The 19,623-nt window shown below is 40.7% G+C and overlaps 1 protein-coding gene across 1 annotated transcript in view; it reads right to left on the bottom strand.

Moving 5' to 3' along the window:
* MYNN (myoneurin) overlaps positions 1-18,635 on the bottom strand; it is a 655,694-nt gene extending 637,059 nt beyond the window's left edge. Inside the window, exon 1 of the mRNA XM_044070083.1 lies at positions 18,563-18,635. The gene's annotated coding sequence lies outside the window, so the exon portion shown is untranslated. The remainder of the gene's footprint in view (positions 1-18,562) is intronic.
* Between the last annotated feature and the right edge of the window lie 988 nt (positions 18,636-19,623).

Below are 19,623 nucleotides of genomic sequence, written 5' to 3'. Positions count from 1 at the left end.
TAATGAAAAATGCAGCTGAGCATCTGTACGGATCCCAAATATTGCATGATAACTACAGGAACTGATCAGAAGAGGTAAGAAAAGATTGGGAATTGAGATTAGACATGGAATTCACAAAGAAACACTAGGATGACATATGCATGGCTCCCAAATATGCAACAAAGTCTAGAAGATTTTTGACTTTTGCCTGGAAGGGTTTGCTTAGATGCTTCTATAACCCAAGCAGACTCCAAATAAATTTTCCTCAAGTAGATGCCAAATGGTGGTGGTGTGAAAGGAAAAAGGGGGTAACTGGGAACATACGTTTTGAGTGTGTAATGAGTTAGCACACTTTAAAAATTCCCTACAGAGTACTCTGTCAGGAATACTGGGCAAGTACATGAGTGTAACTAGGCAATTTATTTATGTATTTATTTTTAACTGGGATGCAGAACATGAATTGTCTAGACATAGTAATGCCTTATTAAGTTTAATTCTGGTGGCTGCCACAAAAGCAATTACTAGAAAATGGAAATAAAAATCTAAACCAACTATACTTGAAGTAGTGAATATTGCAACAGAGATAAAAGAACAGGAGGTAGGATCTTTAGAAAAGGGTAGGAGTAAATTGCATAGAAAAAAATTGAAACTGTGGGAACAGTACATGCAGAAAAATGTTTGTGAAGAGGAATGAGGTTTAAAAGAAGGCAGGAACTGAACAATTTATGCAATGTTGCCTAGATTATAAAATATATAATAACAATGTATGTGATGTATAATGTTTGTAAATCTGAACATGTTATCATGGTTTGATTATTTTTATATAAATGTAAGCTTGCCTATGTCACAAGTGATAATTTAATAAAGGTGTTTAAAAAATATCAGATATTGGCATCTACAACATTAGCTTTAAATGGGACTGTAGCAATAACTTAAGTTTACAAATGTTAACTGTAAAACAATGCATAACAAGAAAAGTTACTACTCTAACTTTGCTGTAGAAACAAAAGGGAGTCGATTTATATCTAAACCAATTGGTTTGCAGACATTTAATATATATGAAGAGCTGGATGACCAGAATGTCATTGATTTTGTGTTTAGTTAAACTACTAGTCAGTGGTGCCATTAATGTGAAAAGATGTGGAGTAAGACAGATAAGGTAGATGCTGGGGATGATAAATACTTAACTGGTACCATATTTCCCTGAAAACAACACCGGGTCTTATACTTTTTCCCCCGCTGAAATACACATTAGGGCTTATTATAAAGGGATGCCTTATTTACCCCCACCTCATCACAAAAGGGTTCTCCTCTAGAAAACAGGAGGTCATTGTTCCTCTCTACTCATCCCTCATCAGACCCATTATAGAGTACAATGCCCTGTTTGGCATGTATCTCACAAGACACCTACAACAATTGGAAAGGCCACAAAAATACCTCACTAAAAGGATTACCGGCCTACTCCATCGCATATTGCCTACTTAGAGGCGATCTCTGCCTAATATACAAAACTATGTCAAACCCAGAGCTGTTGGACATGCTACACTTAAAGAAATTCCAATCTCTCTGAACTACATGCTCCAGGGACCTATACCTTGTCACCACAATAAACAGAACATGCTGGAGGGATAGAGTCTTGTCCCAGAGACTTCCCATACTCTGGAACAAACTACCCATTCATGTCAAGCAAAGCTCCTCATTGGCCCTCTTTAAGAAAAATCTTGATGACTGGATGGGAAATAGAAAATTCACCGCAGGGATCACATCTGTGGCACTGCTTGACAGGGGCACAGGAAAATAATTTTCTTGGGTAACGAAAGCCAGGAAACATTTTTGGCTAGCTTTATATAGGCCCTAGGGCCGATAGCCTAGTATCTACCTATAAACCTATGAACAATCTACATTTATTAATTTATTTATGTACACAAATCGCCATTTATTCATGTACACAAACTGACATTTATTTGGTACTTTTCCGTTACTGGGCAACAGTTCTAGGTAACGCGTTTGTGTGAGAATTCTACATAAACAGTGCAACAAACATTTCAACTTCAGAATATCTACACCTTGGCTTTCACAATGCAATATTTCATGCCTAACAGAAAGTGCAGAAAAATCTCAATACATGTGTATTGGAGGAGGGGAATAAAACGGGTGAATAACTGTCACTTTTTGAGTGGTGATGCTTTCTTTATTCCTTACCCAAACCGTAAGAGAAGAATGATGGGAAGTCATAAAAATGAAGTCTGGGAACTTGTGGCCTTACTTTATAATTACCCCTTGATAATGAAATGTTACCTTAATACAATAAAGTCAAAAAAGTGACAAGAGCTTGCTTGCAGCTGAAAGCAGAAGCAATCCATTCTGTTGCCCCGATAACAGAAAAGTTATTCAAATACAGTCATGTCATCTTCTTCTGGAACACTGTCATAAGTCTCCAACCCCCGAATTCCGGCTTGAACTTCTTGTGACTCTATTTCCTGTAGAAACACTGGCTCCAATCTGTCATGCCTAACAATAGAGCTCTCCTTAAATGAGCACTGCTTGTCCATGTAGCCTGCTCATAGTGCACTGGCAACACAGCTGTCAGTGATTTTATCCCATGAATTCTTCACCCAAGTCATGACCTCTTGCAGGCTAGGCTTCACAAAGTTTCCATGCTGATTTCTATCCATTCTATTTTCAATGTAGTCATTGAGTTACATGCACAAATCATCCCTGAATGGCTTGTTTATTGCAATATCAAGAATCTGGAGATAGGCAGTCATTCCTGCGGTAATCATTATTTGATCTATTCTTCTCTGTGCAAGGAAGTTCTTCATGTCTTTAGCGTGGTGAGTGCTGGGTGAATCCCAGAATAGCAGACCTCTTTCACCACATCGCAAAACAAGTGGCAGCATTACATCGACACACTTCCTTATAATTGCTTGTGTGCACCAGGCTTTTTCGGTTTCAAGAATGTAAATGCCTGAAACACGTTCAATCTTATCTTTCTTGTCCTTACTAATGATTAGAGGTGGGGTTTTATTCAATCTAGATGAATTGTCAAAATACAGGTAACACGTGCACTTTCGTAACCAGTGGAGGGAACTTAGATTGACGAGGCACCCCTCTGATCAATTGTTTGAGATCCCTGGCCCATAAACACTGCAGTTTCATCCATAGCAATCATGTTGGAGAGTTGGTATTTAGAAAAGTCGATGCCATCAAAGGACTTGAATGCAAGTGCATGTTTAATAACTTCAGTATCTTTCAGCTTGAACAGTGTTGTTGATCTTCTTAGAGACAGTTCATATCACTGAAGGAAGCCATCCAGCCAATGTTGTGATGCTTTGAATTCTTCTGGGGATATTTCTAACTGTGGTGCCATTGCAAGGGCAAATGCTTGAATATCAGCCCTGTGTACAACCAAAGCCTTTGCTCTCCTGTTAGCAATCCATTCAAAGATGATGTCTTCTAGCTCATGAAATAATGGTTGCTGACCTGATCCACACTTGCACTTCTTAGCAATTCCCTCATCGGCTTGTTGACTGAGGTTATTGTACTCTGCTCGCCATTTTTGGACCATTCGGAAATCCAACTTCTTCTCTTTGCAGAAAGCCATCAGATTCTTTCCTCAGGAGTCCTCCACGATTCCTTTCTTGTACTCGACGGAATAGCTCTTTCTTTTTGCACTCATCTTGTCTGGGGGGGGTTAACTGAAGACTTACGAGACAGGAGTGGCAACACAAAATGGCGATGGTTAAGAAGAAACAACCACACCCGTTCGTTATCAAGTGCACACGTTTTACATGCGCTGTCTGTATTTTTACCAATCAAAGTACACTTGCCAGTGTTTATGGGCCAAGGCGGAGTTGTGTCCATATTCATTAAGGATATCCACACCTCCAGGCTAGTTGCTCAGCATAATGCAGCCGAGGTTACCCAAGTGCAACTAACTCTGGGCAAAACTGCAATCCAAATTGTAGCTTGCTACAGATCACCCACCATGCCCCAGGATTCCCACTCTTCTTTTCTTGATGTATTGGAAAATATTAGGGTTCAACCAAACACCCTAATAATGGGCGATTTCAACTACCCCACCATTAACAGAAAACCAAAGAAACCGTGTTGGGTAAAACCTTGGTGCAGAAATAAATCCAAATGAAAGGTAAAAAGTAAAAAATGCACCAAGATAACACACAGCAAAACGTTTAATCACAGCAAAGTACAAAGTGGTAAGCGCTTTCACAACCGAAGTTGCTTCAATAGACAACACAGTAAAAAATGCACAGGTTTAAATAGAAATTCTAAAATGCCAATTAATCAATAAAAATCACACAATGATTAAGTAGCAGTGAAAACAATTAAGCCTCATGCTCAAACAAAAAAAAGCATTGCTTAAAAACATTGTACAAGAAGGAATCAAATACTATACATGAGAAAGCACTTAAAAAACTTATAAAATCATTATAAAACATGGAAAAATACTAGGCAGGAAAAAGTTAATTAAATAGAATACTTGGAAACTAAAAGCTAGTTAAATACATTAAACTAATTTTGAAAGAACTTAGCTAATCTTAATGCTTGAGATGTCTAGCCTTTAAAAAAGGGACCAAGGAAGTAGTAGCATTCAAACCAGGATACTTTTCAGCATTAAGTTTCAAAATCCACTTCTGTTCATGTCCCCTCTGTGATATTCTCAATGTCACCACCTCTGGGGTTTCTATGAATATGTTGTAGAACAAAGAACTTTCTGTTTTTGGTTTTGTTCGGTGAAGGGACACACAGCTCCATGGAAGATACTACAACTGAGCAGTCTGTGAGTGGACAACATCACCGTTTCCTAAGGATTCTAGACATTCCTGTGAATCCGTTGTTGAATACTGTTATACAAGCTGGTATGGATGAAACTTTTTCTAATCAACAACGTTTACCAGAATTTTTTCAGCAATATAAGAATCTAGAAAACATGATGTATAAATACAAGAGACTGCAATGGCAGAGGTTACATCTTCAAGCTTTGTTGGAAGCCAAAATTATTCCACGAGGCTTAAGAATTCTGAATATGCCCACTTATGGTGATACATATCCAGTCCTGCTACGTAAATGGCAAGAATTAAATTTACAATTTAGTTCTCAATATATGGAACTTTTAATAGACTTTTTTTCACCTATTGAAGCTGACTTAAAAGCACAGATTATTGATCTTGAAACAAAAATCACTGACAATTTTTCTTGTGATATTAGATTCAACAAAATGAGTCAACTACAGGATAATATAGTTGCTTATGAGAAGAAACTACAGTCTATTAAGTTATCTAAATTTAATAGAGATAAAACCGACTTTGCAAGAAACAATGTCTTTTCTTGGCCGAAAGAAGTTAAAACTACATCTATTCAGAGTAATGGTCCCTTTAATGCAAATACTGCATCGCAGGGAAACACGACTGGCTCCTCTGGTCCTGTTTCCAGTTCTATGAATGATCGAGGAGTTATGGCGCCCGTATCTACAAATGCTACACAAGTGGAACCAGGTTTGCAAATTCCTGTTACTGCTACTAGCAATTCGGCAGTTCCTACTACTACAGACGATCAGGGAGTTTTGGCGCCCGTATCTCCGAACGCTATGCAAGCAGAACCAGGTATGCAACCTTCTTTTACTGCTTTTAGCAGTTTGGAGACTTCCATTACCACTGGCAAGTTTATTAATGATGTGCATCCCACTTACGCATTGGCAGTAATGCCTTCAACTTCAAATGTATCTGTAGTTAATAATACTCAAGGGCAAGAACTAAACAAGGAAACAAATGTTTTTTTAGACAAGACAAAGAAGGGGGACTACTCTTTGAGAACAGCCCTGCCGTACAGAGCTCGGTCCAAGAGCTTTACACACAACGGCAAGACATTCAAGGGCCAGCACATGGATGTGATAGCTCATCAATCCAAAAAGACACGCATGTAGTCTCAGACTTAGTTATAAATATTTCTTCTTTTGTGTTAAATAGTGAACAGCTTAGTGTTCTTAATAAAGGTTTATCTTTTATTCCTGCAAGGAGGGCCGACCCAGCAGAAATGTTGAAGGACTTAAGACTACTTGGCAGAAGTCTTTCCTAAAGTGTTTGTTTCCTACAGATACTACTGCAGATAATAAAGGACATAATATATACAGAAAATCTAGTACCTTTGTTCCAGCTTTACCAACAGGTATTCAACGATTCATAGATGTATGTTCATAGGTTCATAGGTTCGTACTAGGCTATCTGCCCTAGGGCATTTATAAGCCTAGCCAGAGTGTGTGTGGCTTTCACCACCCCTTAGGATGAGAATACTACGCCCTTTTAGGGTTTAGTTTACTGTGCCTCTGTCTAGTAGTGACACAGAGATGACCCCCGGGGTAAACCTATGATCTCCCATCCACTGGTCAAGATTTCTCTTGAATAGAGTCAGTGAGGGGCTCTGCCTAACATGGACTGGGATTCTGTTCTAGAGTGTAGGGAGCCTCTGGGTTATGAATCTGTCCCTCCAGCACGTCCTATTTATTTCTGTGTTGAGGTTTAAGTCTCTTGTTCTCGTGGCTCTGATGGATTTGGATTTTCTGAGGTGAAGCATGTCCATTAATTCCGGATTGGACATGGCCTTGTACGTCAGGCACAGATCACCTCTGAGTAGGCGGTATGCGACTGAATAGAGCTGGAGTTTTTTCAGTCGGGCAGCATATGACATATGTTTAAGACCCTTTATCCTCTTGGTGAGGAACTTTTGGGGACTTTCCAACTGCTGCAGGTGTCGGGTGAGATACATCCCAAATGGGGCATTGTACTCAATCATTGGCCTGATAAGAGAAGAGTACAGGGGCACAATGACCTCTCGATCTAGATGTGAAACCCTTCATGATAAGGTGGGCAATATAGAAGGTCTTCCTAACCACTTTGGCAATGTGAGTGTCAAATGAGAAGTTACTGTCAACCTGGGTCCCTAGGTCCCTGATTACCTCTTCCGTTTAATGGATTACCACCTATGTGGTAATTTGTCGGTACCTTGTTTTTCCCAAAGGGTATGACTATACATTTTTGGCGTTCAGCTTAAGGCCATGGCTCTGGCACCAATTATCCGTTTCTATGAGGCCTCTCTGAAGGATGTTTGTGTCCGCTGGAGTATCAATTATGGCGCCCAGTTTGCAGTCATCTGCGAACTTTGTCAGCCACAATCCTCCTATGTTTGCCTGTACCTCGGAAAAATAAATGCCGAACAACAGGGGTCCCAGGACTGAGCCCTGTGGGACACCGCTTGTGACTGGCTTAGAGTCTGACATAGCTCCAGCAACTCTGACCCTGTGGGTTCTGTCCTTCAGCCAGTTTGCAACCCATCTTGTGACATATGGGTTTACATTTAAGCTGGTGAGTTTGTCTATGATGCCCAAGTGGGGTATTGTGTCAAAGGCTTTTGCAAGGTCAAGGTAGGCTGTGTGAACTGCCTTACCCTCATCAATGGCCTTAGTGACGGTTTCAAAAAAGTCGACCAAGTTCAAAAGGCAGGATCTGCCTTTGACAAAGCCAAATTGGGTAGGATCCAATGTCTGTAGGTCCCCAATGTCTTTGTTTATGAGTTCCATAATGATCCTCTCCATAGCTTTGCAGACCAGGCTCGTCAAGCTTATGGGGCTGTAATTTCCAGGGTCCGTAGAAGCACCGCCTTTGTGAAGTGGCACCACTGTTGCCGTACGCCACTCTTTGGGTACGTATCCTGTAGTAAGGCTAAGATTAAACAGCAGCCTTATGTGTGGGTTTAGTTCCTCTTGGAGTTCATGTAGCACACAGCCCGAGACACCATCCGGTCCCATTGATGCTGTGTTTTTAGCTTTAGAGAGGGCGGCTCTCACCTGGGCATCTGAGATGTTAGGGAGGCTACACTCTGCTGGGATAGTTATTTCACCTTCTGGGGAGGGAGGAGAAATTTGCACTGAACCTGTCTGCCAGAATGTTGGCAATGTCAGTGGGTTCAGTGTATTTTGTGTCATTTTGGACTAACTCTGAGCACATCTGGGAGTTTCCACCCAGGTTTCTAACATAGCTAAAGAAGGCCTTGTGATTGTCTTTTGTGTCTTTTGCGATTTTTCTCTCAAAGTTGGTCTTGGATGATTTTATGAGTGATCATAGTTTTTTGCTAGTACTGATCAGAGATGCCTTCCCTTTTAGGGATTTTGCTCTGTCATGTAGTAGCTTCCTCCTCCTGTTGTAAAGTTTGTTTATGGCTGGGGTCCACCAGACCGGCCTGCCTTTGGGGAATGGGTCTTGGTTGTATTTGGGATTGCATGATCCATGCATTCTTGAAGGTGCCCATAGAAGGCATTTGCAAAGGATTCAGCAGTGTGGGTTGTGGTTTCCACTGGCCCAGGGGCCTTGAAGGATACCACTTCAGTCTTAAGAAGTGTGAAGTTGGCTTTTGAGAAGTTCTTCACTGTGGTCTTTTGTGCAGGGGTGGGGGCGGATGTGGATTTTCAGTGAGATTAATTTATGGTCTGATCTTACCAAAGAGGGATATACTTCCGGTGTGGAGCATTTTGTCCCCATGTTTGTGATGATCAGGTCTAGTATATTGTCTCCTCTTGTGGGAATGGTGACTAGTTGTTCCATTGCATTTGAGTTTATGAATTCTAGGAACCTTTGGGCTAGGGTGTTGGGGCTTGAGTAATGTTCCCAGTCTATGTTTGGGTAGTTGAAGTCTCCCAAAATGATGGTATTTGGAGAGACATTCATACTCTCCAGTGTCTTCAGGAAGGCTGTGTTGGGTTCCTGAGTTTGAGAGGGTGGTCTGTAGCATGCTACAAACTGTAAGGCAGTTTTGCCTATGGTTAGTTGCACCTGGATGGTCTCCGATGCTTCGTGCATTGCCACTAACCTGGAGGTGTGGGTATCTTTGATGAAAATGGATACTCCCTCCTTTTGTGGTTCGGTCCAAGTTTTGGGGCCGGAAAGCATGATATGAGGTAAAACCTGATAGTGCTGGGGTGCTCTCAGGAGCCTTGAACCAGGTTTCAGTCACTGCACAGACATCGATGTTCTCCATACTGAGGAGGGCTTCGAGGGTGTGCATCTTGAGGTTTAGACTTCTGGCATTGAGCAGCATTACCCTTAGTTTTTTCCACTTGTGTTTTCTAGGAGGTAGGTTTGTCATTTGAGCCTTGCCTAAAAAGGCACTATGGGGTGGCAAGAGCCTTGGCCAATATCCGAAGCCCAGGGTGACAGGTGCAAGCCATCCCTTGAAGCAGCGTGGCTTGTCAAGCATGTCATCCCAAGCAGACAGACATTGGATCCCCTTAGAATGACACCAGTAATTAAGCCAATTGTTAAAACTGATCATTTTGTCTTTGTACTGTGGCATCATTCTTGGTGAGGGTAAGATGCTGCTCAGGGTCAGGGTCATACCGGCCTGGGCTACATAATCAGAGAGCTCCTCTATGTCTCTTTTCATGTAGTCCAGGGTGGTACGTCTCAGGTCGTTCACACCGGCATGTACAATGACTGAGTCATATTTGTACTTGCTGTGGAGTGACCTGAGTGCTTGTGTTATGTGGCGGATTCTAGCTCCCGACAGGCAGCTTACTGTGACCTTTTCCTTGTTCAGTCTGGTGAGCGGACGTCAGTGTGTCTGACTATGGAGTCACCTATTACAAGTGTGTCTGGCATGTTGTTTGGCCTTAAGGGCTGTGACTGTTTAGCACACTGACTTTGTGAACTATGTGTTGCATGTGCTATGTCTTGAGGTGGTGGTTGCTTGGGTGTCTGCTTTGGAGGCCTCTGTTGTTTGGGTAGATTTTAATCAGCGCCTCCGAGTATGTTTTGTGTGTTTATGTGTTTGGTTTGCAGTTGTGATAGTTCTATGTGAGACTGGGTTTGTGGTGTGCGTGGTTACCTTCTCCTCCTGACTGGTCTTGCCAGTACTGAATTGAGAGAGCTCAGCCTCCAGTTTGGCTATATAGTTGCATCTCTCACATATATTTGTATTTGTTGGGAGGAGGAGAGGGTTGTCTGTGTACATGAGGCAATTGTAACATTGCCTCAAGATTCCCAGATTCACCAGCTGAACAGGAGAGGACGCCAGCAACTGACCCTTGGACATGCTAGAAATAGTGAAAAAGATTGCTGTGTAACTGAGTCAGAAAGGACCTATAGGGAAATGGGTACTCAACAGAATTTAGGTGAATGAAGTACTTTATTTTGTTTAAGAGTGCTTTACCTGTATAAAAAATGCTTTAGGAGCAAGTGCTGAGCTTTTCAGATAGAGTATAGGCTGTTTAGATTGCAAGTAGAACAGTTCTAAGGGAAAAATTGAACAGCAGACTTGGCGGAGCCAGAAAAGTTTAACCTTGTTTAACGGCGCTGCTATGCGACCACGCAAAGCCGCAAACGCGATTTTAAGCAGTGAACTACAAAAGAGTTAGGAATGGTCCCAAACAGCCAATTACTACAGCTTCTTGTGCTGAGGTCACTTCCCCCAAGGACAGGGAGGCTGCTCAAGGCTCCCCACTCCCACTGGTGAGCAAAGAAACTTCCTTCTATCCAAGTAAGGTAATGGACAACACAGGAACTACACCACAGTCCAGAATACAGCAATGCCTGTATACTGGTCTAAACTAGTCGAGGAAGGCGGGAAAACAAGGATAATTTTTTTTGTTTGGAAGAAACACACAGAAAATGCAGAGACAGTGATAAATTAGTTACACAGGCTAGCACACTTTAGTGGGCAGCCTCCACAGTTAAATTAAACAGACAAACAAGCAAACTTTCGATCAAATTCGACTAAATGTAACTTTAAGTGCAGATTTTAAAATAAATGCAGTAATCAGTAAAAAAACAGTTCAGGCTAGTTCAAAGTAAGCTACAGAAGCTATTTCCAGTGAAAAAAAGGCAAAGATACTTAAATCCAGAAGGTAGTCGCTTTTTCGAGTTCCTTGCTGCTAGGACCACTCTGTAAACTCACGTGGAGCTTGTCTGAGCAGTATAGCCAGAAAAAAATGGCCAGAGGTGGATTTTAAGCAGTGAACTACAAAAGAGCTAGGAATGGTCCCAAACAACCAATTACTACAGCTTCTTGTGCTGAGGTCACTTCCCCCAAGGACAGGTAGGCTGCTCAAGGCTCCCCACTCCCACTGGTGAGCAAAGAAACTTCCTTCTATCCAAGTAAGGTAATGGACAACACAGGAACTACACCACAGCCCAGAATACAGCAATGCCTGTATACTGGTCTAAACTAGTCGAGGAAGGCGGGAAAACAAGGATTATTTTTTTGTTTTTTTTGGTAGAAACACACAGAAAATTCAGAGACAGTGATAAATTAGTTACACAGGCTAGCACACTTTAGTGGGCAGCCTCCACAGTTAAATTAAACAGACAAACAAGCAAACTTTCGATCAAATTCGACTAAATGTAACTTTAAGTGCAGATTTTAAAATAAATGCAGTAATCAATAAAAAAAACAGTTCAGGCTAGTTCAAAGTAAGCTACAGAAGCTATTTCCAGTGAAAAAAACGCAAAGATACTTAAATCCAGAAGGTAGTCGCTTTTTCGAGTTCCTTGCTGCTAGGACCACTCTGTAAACCTACGTGGAGCTTGTCTGAGCAGTATGTGAAATTGCTTTTAGAGAATTAAGCAACTCAACTGATACTAGTATGTCATTTTATAACTTGACAGTAGATGAACACAGAGCCCTGCAAGAATTAAAAAATATGCATTCACTAATTATTAAGCAGGCAGATAAAGGAGGCGGTATAGTGTTAATGGACAAGGATTTATATGTCACACAAATGGAGAAACTTTTACTTGATACGCATACATATCAATGCACTTCCAAGCCTACTGTTAACGCTATTATAGATAAAGTTTCTTTTTTAATTTTTGATTTACTAATCACAAATTTAACAGATTATTCACTTTTTAAGTATTTTAATGTGTATAAACCTCTTGTTCCCAGGGTATATGGCTTACCAAAAATACACAAAAATTTGTTATCTCCACCCATGCGTCCTATTGTTTCAGGCACTGGGTGGTGTACTGAACCTCTCTCTATTTATGTAGAGGGATGTTTACATGGTTTGTTGGCAAACTGCCATAAAATATTGAAGGATACACAGATGTTTTTACAAAGGCTTTATGATAGAATGGAAAGTGTTGATGTTAATGAGAATTTTGTCCTTGTTACATTAGACATTGAATCCTTATTCACTAGTATACCTAACACCTGGGGTGTTGACAGCGTTAGGGATTTTCTTTCTGTGAATAAGTGTTTCACCAACACTAAGATACAGTTGATTTGTAGTCTCTTAGAGATTATCCTAGAGAACAACATTGTTATGTTCCAGGAGCAATTCGTTTTGCAGAAAGTTGGCGTGGCCATGGGCACTGCATGTGCAAATAGCTACGTCAACTTGGCTTTGGTCAGCTGGGAAGAGCAAAATGTGTTGTCAAATAATAATCCATTCTTTGTACAAATACTTTGGTACGTCCGCTTTGTGGATGACATGTTTATGCTGTGGAGAGGCTCTGGTATTGATTTGGCACAGTTTTTGGAATATTTGCGTTGAACTACTGATTTTTTAAGGTTCACTTACCATAGTTCCAACACTGACATCAGTTTCCTTGATGTGCAGGTTAGTAAATCTGTTTTAAATAGTCTTTGCAGTAATATTTATTTTAAACCCACTAGAAAAAATACTCTTTTGTACAAATCTAGTATGCACCCTCGACACGTTCCTAGGAACGTGCTCAAGGGTCAGGTTTTTAGAACACTGCGGCTGCATAGCAGAGATGAAGATGCAGTAGTTGCCCTACCTAATTTAAAAACAGAATTTTTACATAGGTGATACTCGCTTGCAGACATTGAACAGACTATCTCTAATGCCTGGAAGCTGAGAAGCACTAGATGTAAACCTTATTTTAATGCTGGCGATGCTGTTGACAATACAAGATATACTAACAGAACTAGGAATGATTTTAGAGTGGTGTTTCAGTTTTCCAGTAACATCAATCAATACTTAGATGTAGTCAAAAAGCATTGGTATTTGCTACAAGAAGTGCCTGGACTGGTAGACAAGGTCGGACATTCTCCTATTTTTAGTTTTAGAAATAATAAATCCCTTAAACAACATCTATGTCATGGTGAATTATCTAGAACTATTATTAGATCCAATCGGCATGGTACTTTTCCATGCAGGAATTGCAGTGCTTGTCAATTTATATATAGCAAAAATAAATATGTACATCCTACTAGGAAATTTTCTTTGTACACTAATCAATACACTGATTGCAGATCTACAGATGTGGTCTATTATTGTTTTTGTGTACAATCTCCTGCTTTTTATGTAGGAAAAACAAATAGAATGCTTAAAGATCGTATTTTAGACCACCTAAGAGATATTAGTAATAATAAACCATCAAATGCTCTAGCCAATCATGTTATTTCCAATGGCCGTTCTCATTCCTTTAAGTTCTTTGTTCTACAACATATTCATAGAAACCCCAGAGGTGGTGACATTGAGAATATCACAAAGGGACATGAACAGAAGTGGATTTTGAAACTTAATGCTGAAAAGTATCCTGGTTTGAATGCTACTACTTCCTTGGTCCCTTTTTTAAAGGCTAGACATCTCAAGCATTAAGATTAGCTAAGTTCTTTCAAAATTAGTCTAATGTATTTAACTAGCTTTTAGTTTCCAAGTATTCTATTTAACTTTTTCCTGCCTAGTATTTTTCCATGTTTTATAATGATTTTATAAGTTTTTAAGTGCTTTCTCATGTATAGTATTTGATTCCTTCTTGTACAATGTTTTTAAGCAATGCTTTTTTTAGTTTGAGCATGAGGCTTAATTGTTTTTCACTGCTACTTAATCATTGTGTGATTTTATTGATTAATTGGCATTTTAGAATCTCTATTTAAACCTGTGCATTTTTTTACTGTGGTGTCTGATGAAGCAACTTTGGTTGTGAAAGCGCTTACCACTTTGTACTTTGCTGTGATTAAACGTTTTGCTGTGTGTTACCTTGGTGCATTTTTTACTTTTTACCCCACCATTAACTGGGAAAACTACTCATGTACCAACTCCTTCGCTCAACGCTTTCTGGAATTTATAAACTCCAATGCCCTGGATCATCTTATCCACACCCCCACCAGGGGCAACAATATCCTAGATCTGGTCATTACCAACATGAGTGACCGGTGTTCCACACCTGAAGTCAACGCCTCATTGGTCGGATCCGACCATAAGCTAATTACCCTAGATATCCACATCCTGCCCTCACCCCCCATTAAGGAAACCACGGTAAAACATTTCTCCAAAGCCAACTTCATGCTTCTTAAGACAGAAGTGGTGAATTTCATGACACCCATGCAGATGGACAATACAGTTACGACTACTGAATCCTACACAATTGCACTTTATAAGCACTTACATGAGTGCATGGATCGTGCTATCCCAAACAAAACCAAGATGCTATCCTTCAAAAAAGGAAGCCAATCTGTTGGTCCCCTGCCATAAACAAACTGTACAACAGAAGGAAGAAACTGTTGCAAAAGAGAGCAAAATCTCACGAGTGGAGGAGCTCCCTGGTCAGCCTCAGTAAGAAGCTGTGATCCCTGATAAAATCTTCCAAAGCTAGTTATGAAAACAAAATCGCCACTGATTCTAAAGACAATCACAAAGCATTCTATATCTATGTCAAGAATCTCAATGGCAACACTCAGATCTGCTCTGAGTTACAGCACAATGGCACTAAATATACAGACCTAACTGATATTGCCAACATCCTGGCAGATAGGTTCAGTGCTAACTTTACCCCCCTCTCACCCCCTAAAGAGCCCATCTCTATACCGGAAGAATGCAAAGTTCCTGTAATCACGGCTGCACAGGTAAAAACCACACTCTCCAAAGCCAAGAACACAGCATCCATGGGACCAGACAACATCCCAGGCTGCGTTCTACAAGAACTACAGAACAAACTGGCACCCCACCTAAGCACCATGTTCAATCATAGTCTCACCTCAGGCTTTGTGCCTGCTGAATGGCACACAGCAACGGTTATCCCCCACCACAAGGGGGGGGGCCACCACAGACCCCGGGAACTACTGCCCCATTAGCCTGATGAGCCTGGTCTACAAGGTCATGGAACGTATCATCATGGAACTTATAAACAAAGACATTGGTAATTTCCAAATTCTGGACCCCACCCAGTTCGGGTTTGTAAAAGGCAGATCATGTCTCCTAAACCAGACAGACTTCTTTGAAGCAGTCACCAAAGCCGTAGACAAGGGTAAGGTGGTTCACACAGCCTATCTAGATCTTGCCAAGGCTTTCGACACCATCCCCCACTCTGGAATTATAGATAAACTCACTAAACTAGGTATAAATCCCTATGTCACAAGATGGGTTGCCAACTGGCTCACGGACAGAACCCACACTGTGAAAGTAGCAGACTCCAAATCCGACTTCAGACCAGTGACAAGTGGAGTACCACAGGGTTCAGTCCTGGGTCCTCTCCTGTTTGGTATCTACTTCTCTGAAGTACAGGCTAACATAGAAGGTCTTTGGCTAATGAAGTTCGCAGATGACTGCAAACTAGGAGCCATAATCGAAACTCCTAACGAAGTGGACATCCTACAAAAGGGCCTCACTGAGACAGATGCCTGGTGTCAAAGCCATGGCCTCAAGCTCAATGCCAAAAAGTGCATTGTCATCCCCTTTGGTAAAAACTTTGTACCCATGAACTACAACATAAGCGGTAGTATACTTAACACCGAAAGTGTGATAAGAGACCTTGGGACACAGGTGGGCAGTAGTCTCTCCTTTGATAATCACATCGCCACAGTAGTCAGGAAATCCTTCTGCATGGCACACCTCATCACAAAAGGTTTCTCATCCAGAAAAAAAGAGATCATTGTTCCCCTCTACTCATCACTCATTAGACCCCATTATAGAGTACAACGCCCCTTTTGGTATGTACCTCACAAGACATCTACAACAACTGGAAAGGGCGCAGAAATACCTCACAAAGAGGATTACCAGCCTCAAACATATGCCCTACGCAGACCATCTCAAAAAACACCAGCTTTACTCTGTCGCATATCGCCTACTCAGAGGTGATCTCTGCCTAACATACAAAGCTATGTCAAACCCAGAGCTGTTGGACATGCTCCACTTAAAGAAATCCCAATCCCTCCGAGCTACACGCTCTAGGGACCTACACCTTGTTACCACAATAAACAGAACATGCCGGAGGGATAGATTCCTGTCCCAGAGACTTCCCATACTCTGGAATAAACTACCTATCTATATCAAACAAAGGTCCTCATTAGCACTCTTCAAGAAAAATCTTGATGACTGGATGGGAAATAGGAAATTCAACCCGGGGATCACCTCTGTGGCTCTGCTCGACAGTGGCACAGGAAAATAATTTTCTTGGGTGGCAAAAGCCAGGGTACCTTTTTGGCTGGGCTTGTATAGGCCCCAGGGCCGATAGCCTAGTACATACCTATGAACCTAAGGATCTCAACAGTCAGGTGTGAGTGAGGATTAGGGTTACAGTAAGAATTGTGGAGGACTACCGGGGAAAGAATCTTATGACTTTCTGCAAAGAGAAGAAGTTCAGTGTCCGAATGGTCCAAAAATGGCGAGCAGAGTACGATAACCTCAGTCAATATGTGTTAATAATATTATTTCATAATTAAACACATCCGTCATGTGTTGTTGACGATCTTAACTGGAGCTTATTTTTAGGGTAGGGCTTATATCACGATCACCCTAGAAAACCATGCTAGGCCTTATTCTCTGGTTAGTTCTTATTTACGGAGAAATATGGTAACATCACACTGAACTAATGTAAAATGGCATTAAGTTATTCATGTACTTTGGTGAAATACTCTTGGTAATCCCGTCCAGAGAGGGCACAGATGGAAAAAAGACTAGCAATTTAAACTGAGAATCTGCTTGCAGGAAGAAAATACCAGCACAGATGATACGTACTTACCCTTTTCCTTTTCAAAGGCCATTGTGCCATTTTGCTTTATACTTCTAAAGGGCAGAGGAAGGCTGAATGGTCCTAAGTGAATGTATTTTCATGTAATTAACCTGATATTCATAGAGACTGAAAGCAGCACGTTAGGGTTTGCTGTGTATCCCACTGGTTATTTTGATGGGCAATTTTGATACTGGCAGTGGAAGTTATGGCATACTTGGACAGGATAACTTACTTCAAGTGAGAGTGCCTCTTTCGGGGAAGAGGCCCAAAGCCAACTGTGACTTATAGGGCATTTTGATAAAAGTGGTGCATATGGAAATGGCTGAAGTATATCATTATAAACATGACTTACATTTGGGAGCACCAAAGGAAACTAGTACATGATGTTTAGCATTAAGTTGTCATATGACAACAGGGCAAGTAATAGACTGCTTGACAGCTGATACAGGGTGCAGAGCAAGGCTTTAAAGAACCAGCACACATAATGTGATGCTTAGTGTAAAGAGAAATACATCCAGCTCAAACAGATGATTATGTATGAAATCTGATTTGAGTGAAGAATAACTACCCTATAGAGCTGTTTAAAGAGTCAAGCTGTAATTAAAACTAAATACACTCAAGTATAAGTTATGTATTCACAACATGGATACCAAGATTTATCCCTCAAACTTTGCTTCCATATCCCAAACACAAAATAAGCAGGTTATGATTGAAGAGTCGATCATAATCCTCTATTATAAATACCACCATGTCATACATGGTTATTAGGTTACAACTATGATCTTCCTACACCAATACGGTATTGTGTTCACAATTTAAAAACAATGTTATGTTGTAAAAACTGATGCAGCCAATGCTTGTCAATGTGTATAAAATAATGCTTATTGTGACAAGACCTTAGTAAAGGACTGCAGGTCAGCTGACAAAGGTAATTACAGATGAAACAAAATAGCACTGATATTTTTTTCACAGGTCACTGTTCATGTGACCACAATAGTTCTCTTTCTGGTGAGCTGCCAAACTGCAACGAACATGTAGCAGTTCCCAAGTCCACTCAATGACAAACAGAAACAGTTCTGACTTTTTGTTCTTATACACAGAATGAATGCAATAAAGTAAAATATGTAGCTGTTATCTATCTCTGTCTTTCTCAGGTCTCACACTAGTGAGGAACAGCAACAGGAAACAGTTCGGTCTCACTTTCTCAGGTCTCATATTATCAAGGAATTGCAGCAGAGTAAAAATAAAGAGTTTTCCCTCTCTTTCTCAGTTCTTGGACAAGCGAGGGCTGCACTGCAACAAAATAAGTACTTTTTTTCCCTTTTGACAGTTTTGTCATGGTGAATAGTAGCCTTCACCAATAAAAATGAACTCAGCTTCTCTCACTGAATCTTCTGTACACATAAGGGATTAAGCTATTCAAAACAAAAGTTCAATAAGCAGTCTCTGACAGGAGCTCGAACCTGCAAGCAGTGTAGGTTTTGTGCTTCACAGTTTAACTGCAGTACGCCAGCAGATTACAGAACACAAGCAAACTGCAAAGTTTAGGGAAACAGTACTTCAAGCACAAAATATCAGTGGATGAACATTCTTACTGTTAGCTTGTGCAGAATGGTCGATGCTTCCGGTAAACCAAGACGTACCACTCAACCTCTTGCCACAAGAAATCTGGAGAAAGCCAAAAATATGTTACGACAAAGGGCCAAAAATAGGGACAATTTTTAATTATTGCTCTTACAAACTCAGAAAGTTGCTAGAACAGGTTTTTTATTAGAATGCATTTTCTAAAGGATATGAAGTCTGAAACTCAAATGTCTGTTATTATTTAGGAACTTCAATCCTCAATGATTTGCCATAAAACTAAACATTTTATAAGTAAGAGAGCTAAAATATGGAGTAAAAATCCAGTAGTTGAGAGGTATGAACCAAGGACCAGTTCAGAAAATTAAAAAATAAATAAATAAATAAATAAAAGTCTCTTACTGTTGGTATGTGCAGAACAGTTAGCATTTCTGGCAAGTTGAGGACTAGTGCAGGCATAACATCTGGAACAACAATTCTTAAATGATACCACCTCCAATGAGCTAAATGTTCCTCCCATTTTTACCTCTAAAGCAGGATATGTGGCTTTCAAACTCCTTAAAAACTTTTCAGGTGCAGAATCCCCATTGACTAGAGCACATCTTTCCTTCTATGTAGAGCTTCCAAAGTCTTCATGAGCAACCTTCATCAGTCTTTTCTGACTCCATGACTTCTGCCATCTTGTCTGTGGCCTCATTTTAAACAGGTAGTTGGCCCCCACTGTGACTGAATACCCTTTCTTGACAGGTAGTAATTTAGAAGGCCAGCCACCCAAAATACTCTACTACACTCAAACGCTCAGCATTTCCCCTTGTCTAAACTCCACAATGTTCTATTGGTTGTGCATGCCTAGTGGACCCAACTGTCCCAATGGCACCACTCACTAAGCTTTCCAGGTGGTGCCATCATGGTATTTTACAGATAGCACCGTAGCACAAATACACTGGCTTTGAGCCAGTAGAAAGGTCTGTGAGCCTTCAACAGACTGCCCATATTGTGATGGTGTGCACTAGGGTAGTGCTGGATTTTGGTGTAAGGCCAGGGTCCACCAAAATAAGAAGTTATGTACCTACCA

Source organism: Protopterus annectens, chromosome 4.part1, assembly GCF_019279795.1.
Source record: "Protopterus annectens isolate FY-2018-M chromosome 4.part1, PAN1.0, whole genome shotgun sequence".
Taxonomy (NCBI): domain Eukaryota; kingdom Metazoa; phylum Chordata; order Ceratodontiformes; family Protopteridae; genus Protopterus; species Protopterus annectens.
This window is presented reverse-complemented; position numbering and strand designations above follow the sequence as displayed.